Below are 11,489 nucleotides of genomic sequence, written 5' to 3'. Positions count from 1 at the left end.
CTGGGAACATCAGAAGGTGGGGGGAAAGGAACTATATTCTGGTAATCCGACCAATTGAACATATGCGGTGGTACTTAATGAATATGATGTCAGTTCGGTTCTCATCTGAGACATTCTCATTAATGATAAGATGACATAAACTCTACAGTGGAAAGCCTACACATCAGTTATCGGATTCACATGGAATTGTTGTTCAATTTAAATGTTTGAATATGAAATTATTCGTGATGGGATGAAATGTGATTTTAGCTTCTAAAATGTGGGATTTGGCTTTTTATAATATAGGGCTCTGCTCAATTAGTGGCCCGCCCCTGTGAAGAGACATGGGCTATAAAACTTTTCAAACACGCCCTCCTCTCCCTTCCAAAACAGAGCAGAGAATACATGGCCAATCCTCCAAAACAGAGCAGAGAAAGAGAGAGAGAGATATAAAAGGTCCAGTCGCCAGGACCACAAATACAAATTCCATCTAGACACTGTTGCCTTAGAGCACACAAAAAACAATACATACCTTGGCCTAAACATCAGCGCCACAGGTAACTTCCACAAAGCTGTGAATGATCTGAGAGCCAAGGCAAGAAGGGCATTCTACGCCATCAAAAGGAACATAAATTTCAACATACCAATTAGGATCTGGCTAAAAATACTTGAATCAGTCATAGAGCCCATTGCCCTTTACGGTTGTGAGGTCTGGGGACTCTCCCCAAACAAGACTTGGGACAAACACCAAATTGAGACTCTGCATACAGAATTCTGCAAAAATATCCTCCGTGTACAACGTAAAACACCAAATAATGCATGCAGAGCAGAATTAGGCCGATACCCACTAATTATAAAAATCCAGAAAAGAGCTGTTAAATTCTACAACCACCTAAAAGGAAGCGATTCCCAAACCTTCCATAACAAAGCCATCACCTACAGAGAGATGAACCTGGAGAAGAGTCCCCTAAGCAAGCTGGTCCTGGGGCTCTGTTCACAAACACAAACACACCCCACAGAGCCAACAGCAGCACAATTAGACCCAACCAAATCTTGAGAAAACAAAAAGATAATTACTTGACACATTGGAAAGAATTAACAAAAAACAGAGCAAACTAGAATGCTATTTGGCCCTAAACAGAGAGTACACAGTGGCAGAATACCTGAACACTGTGACTGACCCAAACTTAAGGAAAGCTTTGACTATGTACAGACTCAGTGAGCATAGCCTTGCTATTGAGAAAGGCCGCCGTAGACAGACCTGGCTCTCCAGAGAAGACAGGCTATGTGCACACTGCCCACAAAATGAGGTGGAAACTGAGCTGCACTTCCTAACCTCCTGTCCAACGTATGACCATATTAGAGATACATATTTCCCTCAGATTACACAGATCCACAAAGAATTCGAAAACAAATCCAATTTTGATAAACTCCCATATCTACTGGGGGAAATTCCACAGTGTGCCATCACAGCAGCAAGATTTGTGACCTGTTGCCACAAGAAAAGGGCAACCAGTGAAGAACAAACACCATTGTAAATACAACCCATATTTATGCTTATTTATTTTCCCTTGTGTTCTTTAACCATTTGTACATTGTTGCAACACTGTATATATATATATATATATATATATGACATTTGTAATGTCTTTATTGTTTTGAAACTTCTGTATGTGTAATGTTTACTGTTCATTTTGATTGTTTATTTCACTTTTGTATTTCATCTACCTCACTTGCTTTGGCAATGTTAACACATGTTTCCCATGCCAATAAAGCCCCTTGAATTGAATTGATATATACATGGCCAATCCTCCAAACAGAGCAGAGAGAGAGAGAGTTATGTACAAGGCCAATCCTCCAAAACAGAGCAGAGAAAGAGAGAGAGAGATATATATACAAGGCCAATCCTCCAAAACAGAGCAGAGAAAGAGAGAGAGAGTTATATACAAGGCCAATCCTCCAAAACAGAGCAGAGAAAGAGAGAGATATATACAAGGCCAATCCTCCAAAACAGAGCAGAGAAAGAGAGAGAGTTATATACAAGGCCAATCCTCCAAAACAGAGCAGAGAAAGAGAGAGAGATATATATACAAGGCCAATCCTCCAAAACAGAGCAGAGAAAGAGAGAGAGAGATATATATACAAGGCCAATCCTCCAAAACAGAGCAGAGAAAGAGAGAGAGTTATATACAAGGCCAATCCTCCAAAACAGAGCAGAGAAAGAGAGAGAGAGATATACATGGCCAATCCTCCGAAACAGAGCAGAGAGAGAGAGTTATATACAAGGCCAATCCTCCGAAACAGAGCAGAGAGAGAGAGATATATACAAGGCCAATCCTCCGAAACAGAGCAGAGAGAGAGAGTTATATACAAGGCCAATCCTCTGAAACAGAGCAGAGAAAGAGAGAGAGTTATATACAAGGCCAATCCTCCGAAACAGAGCAGAGAGAGAGAGAGAGATATATACAAGGCCAATCCTCCAAAACAGAGCAGAGAGAGAGAGAGATATATACAAGGCCAATCCTCTGAAACAGAGCAGAGAGAGAGAGTTATATACAAGGCCAATCCTCCAAAACAGAGCAGAGAGAGAGAGAGAGAGAGAGATATATACAAGGCCAATCCTCTGAAACAGAGCAGAGAAAGAGAGAGAGAGTTATATACAAGGCCAATCCTCCGAAACAGAGCAGAGAGAGAGAGATATATACAAGGCCAATCCTCCGAAACAGAGCAGAGAGAGAGAGTTATATACAAGGCCAATCCTCCGAAACAGAGCAGAGAGAGAGAGTTATATACAAGGCCAATCCTCCAAAACAGAGCAGAGAGAGAGAGAGAGATATATACAAGGCCAATCCTCTGAAACAGAGCAGAGAAAGAGAGAGAGAGTTATATACAAGGCCAATCCTCCGAAACAGAGCAGAGAGAGAGAGATATATACAAGGCCAATCCTCCGAAACAGAGCAGAGAGAGAGAGTTATATACAAGGCCAATCCTCCGAAACAGAGCAGAGAGAGAGAGTTATATACAAGACCAATCCTCCGAAACAGAGAAAGAGAGAGAGAGTTATATACAAGGCCAATCCTCCGAAACAGAGCAGAGAGAGAGAGTTATATACAAGGCCAATCCTCCGAAACAGAGAAAGAGAGAGAGAGTTATATACAAGGCCAATCCTCCGAAACAGAGCAGAGAGAGAGAGTTATATACAAGGCCAATCCTCCGAAACAGAGAAAGAGAGAGAGAGTTATATACAAGGCCAATCCTCCAAAACAGAGCAGAGAAAGAGAGAGAGAGATATATACAAGGCCAATCCTCCAAAACAGAGCAGAGAAAGAGAGAGAGAGTTATATACAAGGCCAATCCTCCAAAACAGAGCAGAGAAAGAGAGAGAGAGATATATACAAGGCCAATCCTCCGAAACAGAGCAGAGAAAGAGAGAGAGAGTTATATACAAGGCCAATCCTCCAAAACAGAGCAGAGAAAGAGAGAGAGAGTTATATACAAGGCCAATCCTCCAAAACAGAGCAGAGAAAGAGAGAGAGAGTTATATACAAGGCCAATCCTCCAAAACAGAGCAGAGAAAGAGAGAGAGAGTTATATACAAGGCCAATCCTCCGAAACAGAGCAGAGAGAGAGAGTTATATACAAGACCAATCCTCCGAAACAGAGAAAGAGAGAGAGAGTTATATACAAGGCCAATCCTCCGAAACAGAGCAGAGAGAGAGAGTTATATACAAGGCCAATCCTCCGAAACAGAGAAAGAGAGAGAGAGTTATATACAAGGCCAATCCTCCGAAACAGAGCAGAGAGAGAGAGTTATATACAAGGCCAATCCTCCGAAACAGAGAAAGAGAGAGAGAGTTATATACAAGGCCAATCCTCCAAAACAGAGCAGAGAAAGAGAGAGAGAGATATATACAAGGCCAATCCTCCAAAACAGAGCAGAGAAAGAGAGAGAGAGTTATATACAAGGCCAATCCTCCAAAACAGAGCAGAGAAAGAGAGAGAGAGATATATACAAGGCCAATCCTCCGAAACAGAGCAGAGAGAAGAAGAAACCCTTAAAACAGGAGTGGTGTCCCAGATGAGAGGGTTGTATTCTTTCCCTCTACTACAGAAAACACTTTCTTAGCAAAGTGTGTGTGTATGTATGCGCATGAGATAGTGCATGTGTGTGTTCTAGTCAGTGTATGTGTGTGTGTGTGTGTGTGTGTGTGTTTTGTGTGAGTGGGGGTATATAGGTCAGGCATGTCAGACCATGGCTGCCATCGCCCACCCCCCTTCACCCCCCCTCCCCCCTTCATCCCTCCCCCCTTCATCCCTCCCCCCCATGCCCTGCAGATACAGGTCCCATAGCTTTCCATTAGGACTCTCTGTGAGAGTACAAGCCCCCCCTCACACACACACAGTACGTCCCAACATTAGGAGAAGTACAAATAGTGTTGACTGCCTTTAGGGGGGAAACACCAGCTGTGACAGGAACATGTACCATGCTGGATGGAAGACTACTACAGAGGAAAAGCTTCTGCATTAGATATTGCGTTAGGGAAATGATTAGCACCTATTGTCTCTCCATGTTATATGTCCAACTACTGTAGACCAGGGATGGGCAACTCCAGTCCTCGAGTGCCGGAGTGATGTCACACAGCTGATTAAACTAATTACATTCTAAACTGAAGATCTTGATTAGTTGATTATTGAAGTCAGGTGTGTTAGAAGGGGCTGGGGCAAAAGTGTGACACCAGTCAGGCCCCTGAGGACCAGAGTTTCGCATAGCTGCTATATAGACGCTCTCATCAGGCTCACTTTGTGGCTCACTTTGCCGACGTCCTATTGAAACAACAACAGACAGAAGAAGTTTGCATCATGTAGTTATTAAAATGCATATAAATAGAATGAATCTATTCTATGTTAAAACTATACTACATGACCCAACAGTAAGAGGACACCTGCTCCTCGAACATCTCATTCCAAAATCATGGACATTAATATTGGAGTTGGTTCCCCCCCTTTGCTGCTATAACAGCCTCCACTCTTCTGGGAAGGCTTTCCACTAGATGTTGGAACATTGCTGCGGGGACTTGCTTCCATTCAGCCACAAGAGCATTAGTGAGGTCTGGCACTGATGTTAGGCAGTTAGGCCTGGCTCGCAGTCGCCGTTCCAATTCATCACAAAAGTGTTCGATGGGGTTGAGGTCGGGGATCTGTGCAGGCCAGTCAATTTCTTCCACACCTATATCTCGCTTTGTGCACAAGGGCATTGTCATGCTGAAACAGGAAAGGGCCTTCCCCAAGCTGTTGCCACAAAGTTGGAAGCACAGAATCGTCTAGAATGTCACTGTATACTGTAGTGTTAAGATTTCCCTTCACCACCCGAACCATAAAAACAGCCCCAGACCACTATTCCTCCTCCACCAAACTTTACAGTTGGCACTATGCATTCGGACAGATAGCGTTCTCTTGGCATCTGACAAACCCAGATTAGTCCGTCAGACTGCCAGAGGGCGAAGCGTGATTCATCACTCCAGAGAACACGTTTCCACTGCTCCAGAGTCCAATGGTGGCGAGCTTTACACCCCTCCAGCCGACGCTTGGCATTGCACATGGTGATCTTGGGCTTGTGTGCCGCTGCTCAGCCATGGAAACCCATTTCAGGAAGATCCCAACGAACAGTTATTGTGCTGATGTTGCTTCCAGAGGCAGTTTGGAACTCGGTAGTCAGTGTTGCAACTGAGGACAGGCGGTTTTTGCGCGCTATGCTGTTAAGCACTCAGCGGTTCTGTGAGCTTATGTGGCCTACCACTTCACGGCTGAGCCGTTGTTGCTCCTAGATGTTTCCACTTCACAATAACAGCATTTACAGTTGACCAGGGCAGCTCTAGCAGGGCAGACGTTTTACAAACTGACTTGTTGGAAAAGTGGTATCCTGTGACGGTGCCAAAATGAAAGTCACTGAGCTCTTCGTACACCTGTCAGCGTCATGAAATAGCCGAATCCACTAATTTGAAGGGGTGTCCACATACACCATATTTACAAAAGTATTTGGAATGCTTTTCCTTGTGTTTCAGCATTTCAGCTTTTCATTACATTTCCCAACTTTATCTGTGCTTGATTAAGATAGTGTTTGTGTTGTGCTGCTGCTTTGATCAGTGGGCTGTGAGAAGACAACCTTGTGTGTGTCTGATCACAACAAACAGACATCCCACCCATCCCTGAGCACACCAATACCATCTGTCTGGTATGGATCTCTGGGGCTGCCTGAGTGTGTGTGTGTGTGTGTGTGTATGTGTGTGTGTGTGTGTGTGTGTGTGTGTGAGCAACTTCAAACTGACAACAGAAGTGTAACTCCTCTGTTCTGATGTTCGCCCCTCGACACAGGCGGGAACACGCACGCACACACACACACACACAGGCATGCACACGCACACACAGAGCTGAAATCTGCTGTGTTCAAACAGGACTGTGAAGTCTTAATTAAGAAGCTCTAACAGAAGAGTGATTAAAAGAAGAACCTGAAAGGATTCGTTAATGAAAGGAGTGATTCCCTCATCAGCTAAAGGAGAGTAGGGGAAGGAGAAGATAGGGATGAGAAAGAGGAGGGGTAACAGAGATGAGGGGTGGGATAGAGAGAAGGAAAGAGATAAAGAGGGAGAAAGGATGTGTAGACTGACTGGAGCAGTTGTCCCCTGTGTTGCTATAGGATCTGATATGGCCACAGGGTAAATAAGACTATTTACACAAAGAGCAATGTCTGATAGCTATTTGAAACAGATTGTACTATTGACCTCCCTCCTGGTTCTATTTGTTTGAGAGAGCGATATATTATGTCTCAGGGCTCTCCAACCCTGTTCCTGGAGATTTCTCTGGCTCTCTCTCTGGACCTCTCTCTCTGGACCTCTCTCTCTGGACCTTTCTCTCTCTCTGGATCTCTCTCTCTGGATCTCTCTCTCTCTCTGGATCTCTCTCTCTCTCTGGATCTCTCTCTCTCTCTCTGGACCTCTCTCTCTCTCTGGACCTCTCTCTCTGGACCTCTCTCTCTCTGGACCTCTCTCTCTCTGGACCTCTCTCTCGACCTCTCTCTCTGGACCTCTCTCTCTCTGGACCTCTCTCTCTGGACCTCTCTCTCTGGACCTCTCTCTCTCTGGACCTCTCTCTCTCTGGACCTCTCTCTCTGGACCTCTCTCTCTCTGGACCTCTCTCTCTCTGGACCTCTCTCCGGACCTCTCTCTGGACCTCTCTCTCTGGACCTCTCTCTCTCTGAACCTCTCTCTCTGGATCTCTCTCTCAACCTCTCTCTCTCTCAACCTCTCTCTCTCTGGACCTCTCCTCTCTGGACCTCTCTCTCTGGACCTCTCTCCGGACCTCTCTCTCTGGACCTCTCTCTCTCTCTGGACCTCTCTCTCTCTCTGGACATCTCTCTCTCTCTGGACCTCTCTCTCTCTCTGGACCTCTCTCTCTCTCTGGACCTCTCTCTCTCTCTGGATCTCTCTCTCTGGACCTCTCTCTCTCTGGACCTCTCTCTCTCTGGACCTCTCTCTCTGGACCTCTCTCTCTGGACCTCTCTCTCTGGACCTCTCTCTGGACCTCTCTCTCTCTCTGTACCTCTCTCTCTCTGGACCTCTCTCTCTGGACCTCTCTCTCTGGACCTCTCTCTCTGTGGACCTCTCTCTCTCTGGACCTCTCTCTCAACCTCTCTCTCGCTGGACCTCTCTCTCTCTGGACCTCTCTCCGGACCTCTCTCTCTGGACCTCTCTCTCTGGACCTCTCTCTCTGGACCTCTCTCTCTGGACCTCTCTCTCTGGACCTCTCTCTGGACCTCTCTCTGGACCTCTCTCTCTGGACCTCTCTCCTCTGGACCTCTCTCTCTGGACCTCTCTCTCTCTGGACCTCTCTCTCTCTGGACCTCTCTCTCTCTGGACCTCTCTCTCTCTCTCTGGACCTCTCTCTCTCTCTGGATCTCTCTCTCTGGACCTCTCTCTCTCTGGACCTCTCTCTCTCCCTGGACCTCTCTCTTTCTCTGGACCTCTCTCTCTCCGGAACTCTCTCTCTCTGGACCCCTCTCTCTCTGGATCTCTCTCTCTCTCTGGACCTCTCTCTGGACCTCTCTCTCTCTGGACCTCTCTCTCTCTGGACCTCTCTCTCTCTGGACCTCTCTCTGGACCTCTCTCCTCTGGACCTCTCTCTTTCATCTCTTCAATGATTATGTGAGGTACATCTCTTCCCCGTCATCTCTTCAGTGATTATGTGAGGTTGTACAGCTGTGTGGGTGGGTGTCATTGCTGGAATTCAACTTCATTAAATAAAGTGTGCATCTCCAAGGGTGACTTTGGGGTCAGTAGAACTGCCATTAAATAGAGATCAATTGTGGTTATCACTTTACAGTTCATATGGAATTGCACGTCTGTATTTCACGTGGTGGAATTCAATTTAAACTATTGAAGGTAGACAGGAATGATCTCCTAGTAGTAAATGAAGTGTTATATGCCTAGTTATATGCTCATCATGTATCTGTGGGAGCTAATCCCCAAATTAACAGTATCCACCATCTGTGGGAGCTAATCCCCAAGTTAATAGTATCCACCATCTGTGGGAGCTAATCCCCAAGTTAACAGTATCCACCATCTGTGGGAGCTAATCCCCAAGGTTACAGTTTCCACCATCTGTGGGAGCTAATCCCCAAGTTAACAGTATCCACCATCTGTGGGAGATAATCCCCAAGTTAACAGTACCCACCATCTGTGGGAGCTAATCCCCATGTTAACAGTACCCACCATCTGTGGGAGCTAATCCCCAAATTAACAGTATCCACCATCTGTGGGAGATAATCCCCAAATTAACAGTACCCACCATCTGTGGGAGATAATCCCCAAGTTAACAGTTTCCACCATCTGTGGGAGATAATCCCCAAGTTAACAGTTTCCACCATCTGTGGGAGCTAATCCCCAAGTTAACAGTTTCCACCATCTGTGGGAGCTAATCCCCATGTTAACAGTATCCACCATCTGTGGGAGATAATCCCCAAGTTAACAGTATCCACCATCTGTGGGAGCTAATCCCCAAGGTTACAGTATCCACCATCTGTGGGAGCTAATCCCCAAGTTAACAGTTTCCACCATCTGTGGGAGCTAATCCCCAAGGTTACAGTATCCACCATCTGTGGGAGCTAATCCCCAAGGTTACAGTTTCCACCATCTGTGGGAGCTAATCCCCAAGGTTACAGTATCCACCATCTGTGGGAGCTAATCCCCAAGGTTACAGTATCCACCATCTGTGGGAGCTAATCCCCAAGGTTACAGTATCCACCATCTGTGGGAGCTAATCCCCAAGGTTACAGTATCCACCATCTGTGGGAGCTAATCCCCAAGTTAACAGTTTCCACCATCTGTGGGAGCTAATCCCCAAGGTTACAGTATCCACCATCTGTGGGAGCTAATCCCCAAGGTTACAGTATCCACCATCTGTGGGAGCTAATCCCCAAGGTTACAGTATCCACCATCTGTGGGAGCTAATCCCCAAGGTTACAGTACCCACCATCTGTGGGAGCTAATCCCCAAGGTTACAGTATCCACCATCTGTGGGACCTAATCCCCAAGTTAACAGTATCCACCATCTGTGGGAGATAATCTCCATGTTAACAGTATCCACCATCTGTGGGAGCTAATCCCCAAGGTTACAGTTTCCACCATCTGTGGGAGCTAATCCCCATGTTAACAGTATCCACCATCTGTGGGAGCTAATCCCCAAGGTTACAGTTTCCACCATCTGTGGGAGCTAATCCCCAAGGTTACAGTATCCACCATCTGTGGGAGCTAATCCCCAAGTTAACAGTTTCCACCATCTGTGGGAGCTAATCCCCAAGGTTACAGTATCCACCATCTGTGGGAGCTAATCCCCAAGGTTACAGTATCCACCATCTGTGGGAGCTAATCCCCAAGGTTACAGTATCCACCATCTGTGGGAGCTAATCCCCAAGGTTACAGTATCCACCATCTGTGGGAGCTAATCCCCAAGGTTACAGTTTCCACCATCTGTGGGAGCTAATCCCCATGGTTACAGTATCCACCATCTGTGGGAGCTAATCCCCAAGGTTACAGTATCCACCATCTGTGGGACCTAATCCCCAAGTTAACAGTATCCACCATCTGTGGGAGCTAATCCCCAAGGTTACAGTATCCACCATCTGTGGGAGCTAATCCCCAAATTAACAGTTTCCACCATCTGTGGGAGCTAATCCCCAAGGTTACAGTATCCACCATCTGTGGGAGCTAATCCCCAAGGTTACAGTATCCACAATCTGTGGGAGATAATCCCCAAGTTAACAGTATCCACCATCTGTGGGAGCTAATCCCCAAGGTTACAGTATCCACCATCTGTGGGAGCTAATCCCCAAGGTTACAGTATCCACCATTGCTTGTGCAGCAGAACACAGTGCTATTCTCCCTCTAGTCCTCAAGCAGCAGAAGGACAGTGAGCTCCCTCTATGGGGCACTAGGTTATAAAAATATAAACAGACTCCCTGTGTCAGCATTTCACTTGGACACTGGCACTGTGTTGACACACAGCAGATGAAGTTAAAATAGGAAAAATAGATGTGCTTCAAGCCAAACCCTCTCCGCTACTGTAAATAAAACATGTATACACACACATATGCAAATGATGTCACGCACACAAACACACGAGCGGCCCTCCCAGGAGGCACGATCACACTCAAGCAGAGAATTCAGTGTCACAGAAAGCCAGTTCCTGACCCTACATCCCCGCCAGACAGATGAGGCAGCTGGACAGGGACGGGCAGCCGTCTGGCCCTCACAGCCCCTGGGGAACTGTGAGGAGGAGAGGCCCTCTCTCTTCTGGAGAGTGACCAGCTGAGCTGCTTTACTAGGTGTATGAGAACGCTGTCATGTCCTTAGGACAGGGCTGTCTAAGCAGGATACACAGTGGGCTCTGAACCACTGCTGAAGAAGGCCTTGTGGAGGAGCCAGCCCAGTAAGACAGTCTTTACACTGGTGTCATAAAGATCCTGCTTGACTGACAGTTGAGTTACATACAGTCCTAGTTCACCTCTCGACAAACCAAATCATTGTTGTTGAGGAAAATGTGTTTAATAATACATTTGGCTGCAGTATGTTAAATAGGTGCATTTGTACTGCAGAACACATAGTGCATTCGGAAAGTATTCAGACCCCTTGACGTTTTCCACATTTTGTTACGTTTACAGCCTTATTCTTAAACGGATAAAAAATAAAAACATAACTCATCAATCTACACACAATACCCCATTATGACAAAGCAAACAGGTTTAAAACATTTTTTTGCTAAATAATTTCAAATAAAAAAACTAATATCTCCATATACATATACCTTATTTACATAAGTATTCAGACCTTTTGCTGTGAGACTCAAAACTGAGCTCAGGTGCATCCTGTTTCCATTGATCATCCTTGAGATGTTTCTACAACTTGATTGGAGTCCACCTGTGGTAAATTCAATTGATTAAATGGGATTTGGAAAGGCAC

Source organism: Oncorhynchus mykiss, chromosome 6 (genome assembly GCF_013265735.2).
Source record: "Oncorhynchus mykiss isolate Arlee chromosome 6, USDA_OmykA_1.1, whole genome shotgun sequence".
Taxonomy (NCBI): Eukaryota; Metazoa; Chordata; class Actinopteri; order Salmoniformes; family Salmonidae; genus Oncorhynchus; species Oncorhynchus mykiss.
Note: the sequence above shows the minus strand (reverse complement) of the source record.